Source organism: Meriones unguiculatus (genome assembly GCF_030254825.1).
Source record: "Meriones unguiculatus strain TT.TT164.6M chromosome 13 unlocalized genomic scaffold, Bangor_MerUng_6.1 Chr13_unordered_Scaffold_34, whole genome shotgun sequence".
NCBI classification, from domain to species: domain Eukaryota; kingdom Metazoa; phylum Chordata; class Mammalia; order Rodentia; family Muridae; genus Meriones; species Meriones unguiculatus.
The window spans coordinates 12,679,232-12,689,043 of NW_026843646.1; positions in this window are offsets into that span (position 1 = coordinate 12,679,232).

Below are 9,812 nucleotides of genomic sequence, written 5' to 3' on the forward strand. Positions count from 1 at the left end.
CAGCATGTGTGTGTGAGGCAGCATGTGTGTGTGTGTGTGTGTGTGTGTGTGCGTGGCAGCATGTGTGTGTGTGTGTCTGTGTCTGTGTGTGTGCGGTGTGTGGCAGCCTGTGTGGTGCAAAGTGCGCACATGGCACCTCCGGAGCCAATGCTACAGTGGATTCCCATGACGCAACTCAAGCAAGCTTCACCAGGAACATCTCAGATTCACTATGTGTTTGATTTTGAGTTAATTGAAAACTATTTTTAGATTTACTTGTTTATGTGCTTGAGAGTTTAGTCTGCATAATGTGTTTGATTTCATCCTCCTGTGGTTAGTGCCTGAGGTTAGAAGAGGGATCCCCTAGAAGTGGAATTATGGATAGTTGTGAGCAGACTATCCAGGGAACTGAACTAGGGTCCTCTGGAAGAGCAGCAAGTACTCTTAAGCCCTGAGCCACCTCTCCAGACCTGGAATTAATATTGCCAATTGCTCACATCCTCCATATTCCCTGGTGGGATCTTCTGTGGAGTCCTGACCTACAGCAGAGAGCTTTGCCCTACAGTGGCCCGGGAGGCCGGGATGCTGGGCAGGTGAGATGTATTTGATGCATTTTCCACACAAATCACAGTCTCACAGCATGCATGGGTTTAGCAGGATTTATCTCCACTGTACATTAAGGAGTGTTTGTATTTTTAAATATTTTTTCATAGAAAAAGGTTTATTCACTTATGTGTACGTATATGTTTGAATATACGAAGGCCAAATGAGGGTATCACATGGTCTTTGCTGCTACCCTTCACCTATTTCTTTAAGAAAGGGTGGGGGCAGGTTTTTTTTAGGCTAGGCTGGAAACCAGCCAGCAAGTTCCAGCTGAACTGGAACCCATCTCTGCCTCTCCCAGAGATGGGGTTACAGATCTGTACTGTATGTCCACTGATTGCGTGGTGCTTGGATCTGAGCTGGGAACCTCATGGGTATACAGCAAGGGCTTAACTGCTGAGCTGCCTCCATAGCACCATGTTTCCATTTGTAAAGTAAAAGTATACACTCCCGTGTTACTCGTTCTTGGCACGGTGTGGGGGAGGAAGTGCCTTCCATGGGGGTGGAGGTGTCGCTCTCAGTACTGGCTTCCACTCACATATCCAGTTAGTGTTCATTCAGCCTTTCTCAGACTTCCAGAGATGTGGATGCCAAGAGTGAGATGTGACCTTTCCCTTAGGACACTCAGCCATTGGTACACAGGGGGTGGTGGTGGCAGTGAGGGGACCCATGGAGGCAGAAGACTGGGTCCGGTGCGGTGGTACATGGAAGAGGGACACTCTGGGGGAGGCTAGAAAGGGGCAGAGGTGCCATCACAGGACATTGCTCAGAGGGGGTAATGCCTGACTTGAGTCACGAGCTTTCGGACTGTTGTGTAGTGTTCTAGTTTCCTTTCTGTGAATGATAAAATTCTCTAACGAAAATCAGCTTAGTGGAAGAAGGGTTTGTTTCAGCTTGCAGGCCACACTCCTCCACTGAGGGAAGCCAGGGAAGGAACATAAGCAGGAACTTGAGGCAGGGACCGTGACAGACTGCTGCTTGCTGGCTTCCTTGAAGGCTCAAACCATCTTAGAGAATGGTGCTGCCCACAGTGGTGTAAGGCCTTCTATATCAATTAGCAATCAAGACAATTCTCCAAAAATATACCCATAAGCCAGTCTGCTCTAGGCAATTCCTCTCCCAATTGCCTCTAGGATGCTTGGGTGACAGGCAGTGCTCAGTAGGACTTGTAGTCTGTATATACCCCTTCACACAGAAGCGGCTCTGCCCTTTCACTTCAGACGACCTGAAGGACAACAACCTGACCTCTGATTTTTCGTTTTGGGATACTTGTCATTTGTATATGTCTCTCCTGCTGCTGTCTACTCTGCAGGCAGATCTTAATGGCTGTTAGGCTTTGCCTCTCCAAGGTCCATCACAAAACACACTGTGAACTAAAGGCACACAAACAAACAAACAAACAAACAAACAAAAAACAAAACTAAAGAACAAGTAGGAAAAGCATCATGGGTAATCAGAAGGATGACTAATTACTAGATGGACACAGATGCTAGACTTGGAAGACTTGTCTCCCGGAAGCAGGCTGGCTTTCTGGTGCTATTCATCGTGCTGGAAAGCACCAGGTGCTTGGAGTTACACCTTGGTCTCAGGGCCTCTGATACCAAACTGTTTCTGAGGCCCTCATTCACGAAATTCCTACCGGGCAGCATTTGTGTGGCTCACAGGGCTCAAATTTCGTTTGTAAAATCCATAGATCAGGAAATAGGGATCGTTATCAATCACCTGACTGGTTAGTTTTGACTTTAGGTACTTGTAACTGATACATAAAATTGAACATATGTGGCTTCCAATGTGAAGTTTTTATAGAGACATGCCTAATGTGATGATTAAATTGGGCATACGCATATTCAGCCTCGCAAACACTCACCATGTCATTGTGATGAGAGCATTCATCTTCCTTCCTAGCTATTTGAAAACACAATACATTAATGATACCCCCTACTTTGCAGAACACCGGAGCCTAAGCCCCCCATCGAGCTGTGGCACACCCTATCTCACTCCTTTCTAGGATCTGAGTTCTGCATTGAGGTGGGAACCTGACTCAGCTCACATACAGGCTACCTCTGAGGGGTAGGTTGAAGAGGGTGTTCCTTCAACCTACAACAGCTGCAAGGAGACCTCATCCAGGTCCCTACATTTATACAGAGACAAATTAACTTACAGATGAAGCCCAGATTGAATAACAATCCAATAATGTTCACTTTCCTCCTCTGGAAGTGAAAATCCTCCCAAATGAAGAGGGAGTGGTTTATGAGAATTTAAAAACCCTCATTTGGTTGTGACATTGGCAATTTGCCTGAGGCCAGAATTCAGAAACAAAAGTTGATACATAATGCATAGGTTTGAAGGGAACCAAAACACTTAATGAAATTTACAAGTGATTTCAAGTTCTTTCAGGATCTCTGTAGACCTCCCCTCTTGGTGGATGCCATGGCTTCCAATCAGATTGCCACTATCCAGTTTTGTTATATGCAAATCATCCGGTACCTGAGTTAGGAGGGGATTGCTATTTTAATATTTCAATCTACCTATTTAAATAAATCATTTCTTTTCCTGTAGAAACAAAGTTCTATTTCTTAAAAACCAACTTAATGTCCTTTTCCAACCTTTACAGAGTACTTCTCACTTATTAGCTGCTTTATACAAGGAACAAATTGCCTCAACATTTTGGCTAAGTCTCTCACAAGACTAATCTGTGTGCAGCTATTTTTCAGTAAACACTAATTAAAGCACATTAACAAACTCATTAACACAGAAAGACCGTAACACAAAGAAAAGAGCATAGCTTGGCTGTTTGGGAAGCAGGTGTTTGCAGCTTAGTCCAGTCTTCATCTCTGTAGTTGTCAACAAATACTTGACTGAGGACTGGTGTCTCAACCTGAGGAAGCCATCTACCCTTGCCTAGTTGGACACACGACAAAAGCCTGAGAGACCCATGACAGGCTTTCGTTCACTGGGTAGAGAGGCCTGAAGGTTGTTTGCTTGTGGGAAACAGGACTGTGTGCCTATTTGAATCCAAAGAAGGGCACAGAGAATACTGTCAGGGAAATACTACATTAAATAACAGTCGGGGAAAAAAACTGCAGAAGCAACAGTTTCACTTGGGTCAAATCCTCTTCATCTCTGCACACAGTCATTAACTGATTTTGAGCATAATGGGACAACTGCTCAGGACATAGAAGTGAAGTGCTTGTGTTCAGGGACTGGAGAGAGTTCATTAGGAAGAAGCACTCCCCTTTCAGAGGACGTGAGTTCCATTCCCACCACCCACAGTCCACATTAGGAAGCTCACAATTGCCTGTACCTCCATTCCTAGGATATCTGCCATGAACAACGGCACACACATGCACATATATAGACATAAACAAAATAAGATTCTTTTAAAAAGAAAACATTTAGGTTCAAAGGCTAGTTCTGTTGTTTAATGGTTGAACAAACCATTTAATTTGGGGGTGCATCTCAGTGAAATGAATTCAATACTGCAATTTCACTGACTTGATATGAGAATTCAACGAGGTGGTCACACATATAAAGTTATAGTATTGAATTAGGAATGGTTTTCATCATAACCATAAAGACTGGTGTGTTGCGAGTTTGGTCCCCAGTGGTACTGAAATGAAAGAGCTGTTAAAAGTGAGGTCCAGTAGAAGGTAGGTAGGTAATGGTATTCCTCCATCACAAATGATGTAATGCTCCTTTGAAGGAGAGAGGGTGAATCCCATGGATTACTTCCTGAGACAATGGGTTATTACAAAAGAGCTGGCCTGGCCTCTTTCCCAGATCCCGGTTTCTCACCTTGCCATGTGACCTCCCTCTCTGTCATATGTGTTTCTACCATGTTGTGATATGATCTGAAGGCTCTAACCAGAGGTCAAACAGACAGAATCTGAGAATCTGCCCAGGTGAAGTCCTCAACTCTAGACTTATAAAAGTCTCTGTGTCAATATTTACCATCTAATCGTAGTCTTCCAACCTCTAAAACTATGAAGTAAATGTCCTTTCTGTGTGAATACAGCCCCAGATATTTGTTTTTGCAAAATAAGAGACTAAGACAATGGTCCCTCACACATTACTCTGTAGCATCTTAGCCACCTGTGATAGGCAGGGCAGGCTTTCTCCATTTTATAGGCAAAGAGATCAAAACTCAGAAAAACTAATTGACATGACCTAGGTCAAACAGCTTGTGGAGAAGCCATGAGCCTAGACTGCTGTCCATTGGCTTTCACTCTGCCCTATATCCTATATGAACATGCAGAAATTACAACAGTTTAATAAAAAGTTAGAAGGAAGCAGATGAAAAGGAGCAGACAGTCTCCTGTTGTAACCCCTTTACACCACAAATAGGTACTGAGTATCTGTCGGGAGAGACACAAGACAGGGGACAGGTAGGCAAAGAGCCTTTTATGGAGTTTATAGTTGGCGGCAAGAGACATACAGAAAGAAAAAAACAGTAAGAGAAGTGTTGGGTGTACATGTGCAGTGGAGAAGGTAAAGAGTAGAGGGGGGAGTACCCGGAGGGTTAGAATTTCAAATGAGAAGTCAGAGAAGACCTCACTGAGAATGTGCCATGGCCAGAGCAGAGCAGTGAGAAGGTCACGTGGGTAGTGAGAGCAGCTAGCTAAATTGTTCTGAACAGGGTCTTAGCATGACCCAGAATGTGGCAGAGTGGAAACATGAGAATTGAGAACAGTGGGGCCATTGGGCCAGTGCTGTGGACATTGTGCTGAGACAGACTAAAAAGAGAAAAACCGAGGGGGGCCAGTGAGGAAGGCCCTGTGTTGGAGTAACCTTCCTTCACATTGTGTGAGGAAACGTCTCTGGACTGTTCTGACAGAGAACTCAGTGCTGGCAGGATACTGCTATTGTCAATTCTGTGTCCCACCACTGGGTGTTCTAGTTTGTGAATGTTTGACTTTCCTCATTTACCTAGAGGCACTCTAAAAGATGTTCAAGTGTTCTCTTACTGCTGTTTGGTTATAATAAAGAGCTAATGACCAATTTCTGGAGCAGGAAGTAGAGGACAGAGCTTCGAGAGAGAGAGAGAGGAAGTCTGGGATAAGAAGGCAAATATGAAGGTTTTGGAACAGACACAGAAGAGAGCAGAAGGGCAGAGCGGAGCAGAGGTCATAGGCAAGAATAGTTGGGTCAAGTCTAGATGGTAGATGAGAATCTGCCCAGGTAAAGTCCTCAACTTTAGACTTATAAAAGTCTCTGTGTCATTATTTACCGCTGGTGGGTTGGAGGAAGTCCTATAGCCCTTCAGTGACCTAGACACAGGCTGTGCTGGCTGGAAGGGTGGTTACAGCAGGAGAAGGGACATGTAGCTGGATTCCAGGCAGCGGCCTTGGGTTGTAAGGTAGAGAACAATAGCAACAAACAGAACTTCAGCTGGATGCTGAGTGTCTGGCCTCAGTAGCTCCAAGGATTGACACAAAGTTGGGGAAAATACAGAAACAGGGCTTTTCAGTGAGTCAGGGCACATGGTAATCCCTAGATGTCTACTAAAAGTGCAGCTGCAGAAGACGAGCTGCTGAGAGCCCAGAAGTCTGGAGTCAGGAGTCCATGGAGCCAGCAGCAGACAGAGCTTACAACACTCAGTCTCGGAAGCCAATTCTCCTGAAGACTGGGTCCTTATCACTGTGACATTCGGACCTTAAACAATGGGATGGAACTGGCAAAGGAGAGTGAGGAGGCAGAACTAGTGGGAACATACAAAGAGTCTGAGTCCTACCCCTCAGTGGGCATGCTTCACACCCAGTTCTGCCCATCAACCCTAGTTCAAGGCTGCCCTGAAAGCTCCTGGCTTCCTACTGAATCTTGTCAGCTTTCCCAGATTCCCATCTGCTCCATCTCAGTAAAGGCCTCCCCCCTGCCTCCAGTTGCTCACCCCAGGACTCAAGGATCGCCTGTGACTTTCACTTTAATTCCATTGGCATGGGACATTGATTTTCTAATCAAAATTTCAAATCCACCTTGCCTACCATCTTCATCACCACCCCAGTGAAGACGACAGTGGTCCTCATTGGTCCTCTAAGACCTTCCTTGCCTGAGCTCTTTTCATCTAATTTCCTTTCTTCTTATCCCAGTTCTCATCTATTTTCCACTCAGCGCCTACGATGACTTTCTAAAAACACAAGCCATACTATGTCATACCACTGCTACGTTCTCTCTCTTGCTTGCTTTGGATTTCAAGATAGGGTGTAGGAGCAGAAGTTGGCTTCAAATTTGAAATGTTCTCTGTGCCACATGCCTGTCTTCTCAAAATCCTACAGGGCTCCCCATTACCCTCAGATTGTGTGGTCTGTACTCCCTCTGCTTGCCCACAAGCTGTGCAGATCCTGAGTAGACTCCTGCAGTCTTTCCACTGCAGACGCCTGGCTCACTTAATGATCTTTGTTTCAGTTCCGCTTTTCCCCAGGTGGGTCCATGTCCCGCAGGTGCTTCATTAAACACTGACATCCTATTTTCAATAGTTTCCTCCAAGAAGGGTAGTGTGGAATTTCTTAACTTATTTTGGGCTACACCCAATCTTCCAGGGGGAAGAGAAAGAGATGAAGAAAGAAAGAAGGAAGGAAGGAAGGAGGGAGGGAGGGAGGGAGGAAGGAAGGGAGGGAAGGAAGAAGAAGAAAGAAAAAAGTGTAGAGTTTGGTCAGAGATGGAAAAGAAAAACATGTGAAGCCAGTTTTTCCATCAAAGAAGAAAAGAAATCACAACCCCAAACAAAATAAACAAAAACCCCACCCCTCCTCCACTAAAGGCAATGGTGACTAGCCGATGTTCTTTCAAGGGCAAGACCTCCCTTCTTCCCTTCTGCATCTGTGCAGGGAAGGAGGAAGCCTTGCACTTCTGTGATTCCCCAAAAGGTTTTGAAAACTCTGTAGCTTCATTCCTCAGCTCCCAGAATTAGATTTTCCAGGGAAAAGCCCATAACTTACCCTAGACAGCCTGGCTAACTTTGGAGGGGAAGTCTCAATGTAAGCTGCACTGTGGTCTCCTAAAATGGTATTTGTAAGGTGCTAGTGGCTGAAGTCAAGTCTGCTGCATCCAAAACAAAGAATCCCCAGAAAAGAGCAAGGTGATTAAAAATGTCTGTCCCCCGTGGAAGCTTCATCCTGTCCACTAAGCATGGTTTTGACTCTTCTGTTTCAACTACAAAAACACAACTAGAAAAATGTCAGGAAAATTATAAACGCTATGGATGAATGGAGAGGTGTGCTGTTTTTCATGAATTGTTTTAGATGCCATCTGACTGATGGTTAAAATCCTCAAATTCATTTCTAGGCTGTCTGTCTATGGTTCTCAGTGGAGAAAAGCATGACTGGGCAAGAAGCCGAGGGACCTCTGTTCCCTCAGAACTTCCCTTCAATAAACTCAGCGGAGTGTGACAGGAGGCCACCCAAACCAACACAAGGACACAGGCAGATTAGGAAATTAAACAGTGATGCCTCAAGGAAGAGGTGAGGTATGAAAGGAGGACTGGGGAGCTGTGTGATAGCCCTCGACCACATTTTTCTCCTCCAGCCTGTGGTATGGGCACAGGACTCGCAGCTTGCTGAAGAGGTTGGCGAGATGGCACCACAGTTAAATGAGCTTGCTGCTCTTGCAGAGGACCATTTCAGTTTTCACTGAAAAGTGGACCATTCAGTTTCCACACCCAAATGGCAGCTCACAGCTACAGTTTTAGGGGACCTCTTCTGGCCTCTTTGGACCCGTGCACACAGGTGATACACATAAATTCACACAGGCTGGCACACAAAAATGATAAAGAAAAAGAAAACTTATGTGGCTTGCTGAAGTCATTTGAACAAATGTACAAAGCCACTGCTTACAGTGAAGTCTCTTTCCCAGGAGAATGGCCCGTATGTCTTGAGTGATGTCACACGCCTGCGCCCACTTTCCCTGCAAAAGGACATCAGCTGAACTGGCACAGAAAATGCTCTTGCCCTGGAGGCTTGATTGATAGTTTTTTTTATGTCCCCTGAGGCATGAGATGAGGCCCAGGTTTGCTCTGGGTGAGCTCAGGGGTAACAGTTTCTAAGGCATTGGAGACCTTGCATTTTAGGCTAGGCAAGGATTGGCCTTTGGCTCTTTCCAAAGTTTTCTTTTTTACATTAATGTCAATAAAACATGTATTTTGATAAAAAAATCTAAATAAAGCATTGTCTAACAATATTCTAACCTCCTCTTAAAATATAGAAACATTACTTTTAACTAAGCTCATCACCAAAGACTGCATCATTTTGGTAGTTTCTTGCTATCTGCATGGGATACATTCTGAGATCCTGTGTGGATGCCTAAATCCAAAGAGAGTACCAATCCTATTCATAGCTATGCTGGTTTTCATATACATATATATCAATGATAAAGTTTAATTTATAAGTTGGAAACAAGAGATTAATAAAAACTTACAAGAAAATAAGGCAATTGTACTGCAATAAAGACCATTGAATTGTTTGTTGCTAGAGTTTTCCATGAAGCAGTTTTGGATGTAGGTGGACATAGGTAACAGACACTGCCAGCAGGTGAGGTGGAGGAACAATGTGACTGGCTGTAAAACATTTCACAACCTGTGCTTGGTGGCTCACGCCTTAACCAGCACTCAGGAGGTGTGTGTGGGGGGGAGAGGGCTCTGCAAGCTCAGACCAGCTTGGTCTACTAGTGCATTCTCGGCCAGCTGGAGTCATATGGTGAATAACTTTCTTTGAAAAAAAAATCTAAGGAATAAGAGGCTGTAAAAAATGAGAAACCAACTAGCCTGAAAGCACGTTAGAGAAAACAGCCAGCTTCTCAGGCATCCCTTCTGCCGTCAGCTGGTCATCCAGCTCATGTCTGGTTCTACCCTTCCTGCATAATCCATGGTCAGCATTTGGAGGCTCATTTACCCCGTCCATGTAAATGAGCCATGAGTTAGTGGACAGGCCCCATGAGATGGTCACTGTCCAGGCCTATTCGTACTATACAGCTGACCCAGCACAGAGACCGTGTGAGTGTCAGAAGTCAAGAGCTTTGGAGAAAGTCCCTATGTCCATGGCCACTTGACTGCTGTGGCAGACTTGACTACAGCCACATTATGGGGTAAGGCTGGGGGTACACTGTGGCCTCAATAGTCTCTCAGGGTTGCCGCAGTCCAACCAGATGGAGTTGCTTAGAATTCTGATCTCAAGCAATGTCTGCTCAGCTTAAGGCACTAAATATTCTTATTTTTAATCACAAACTATGGCTTAACAGTA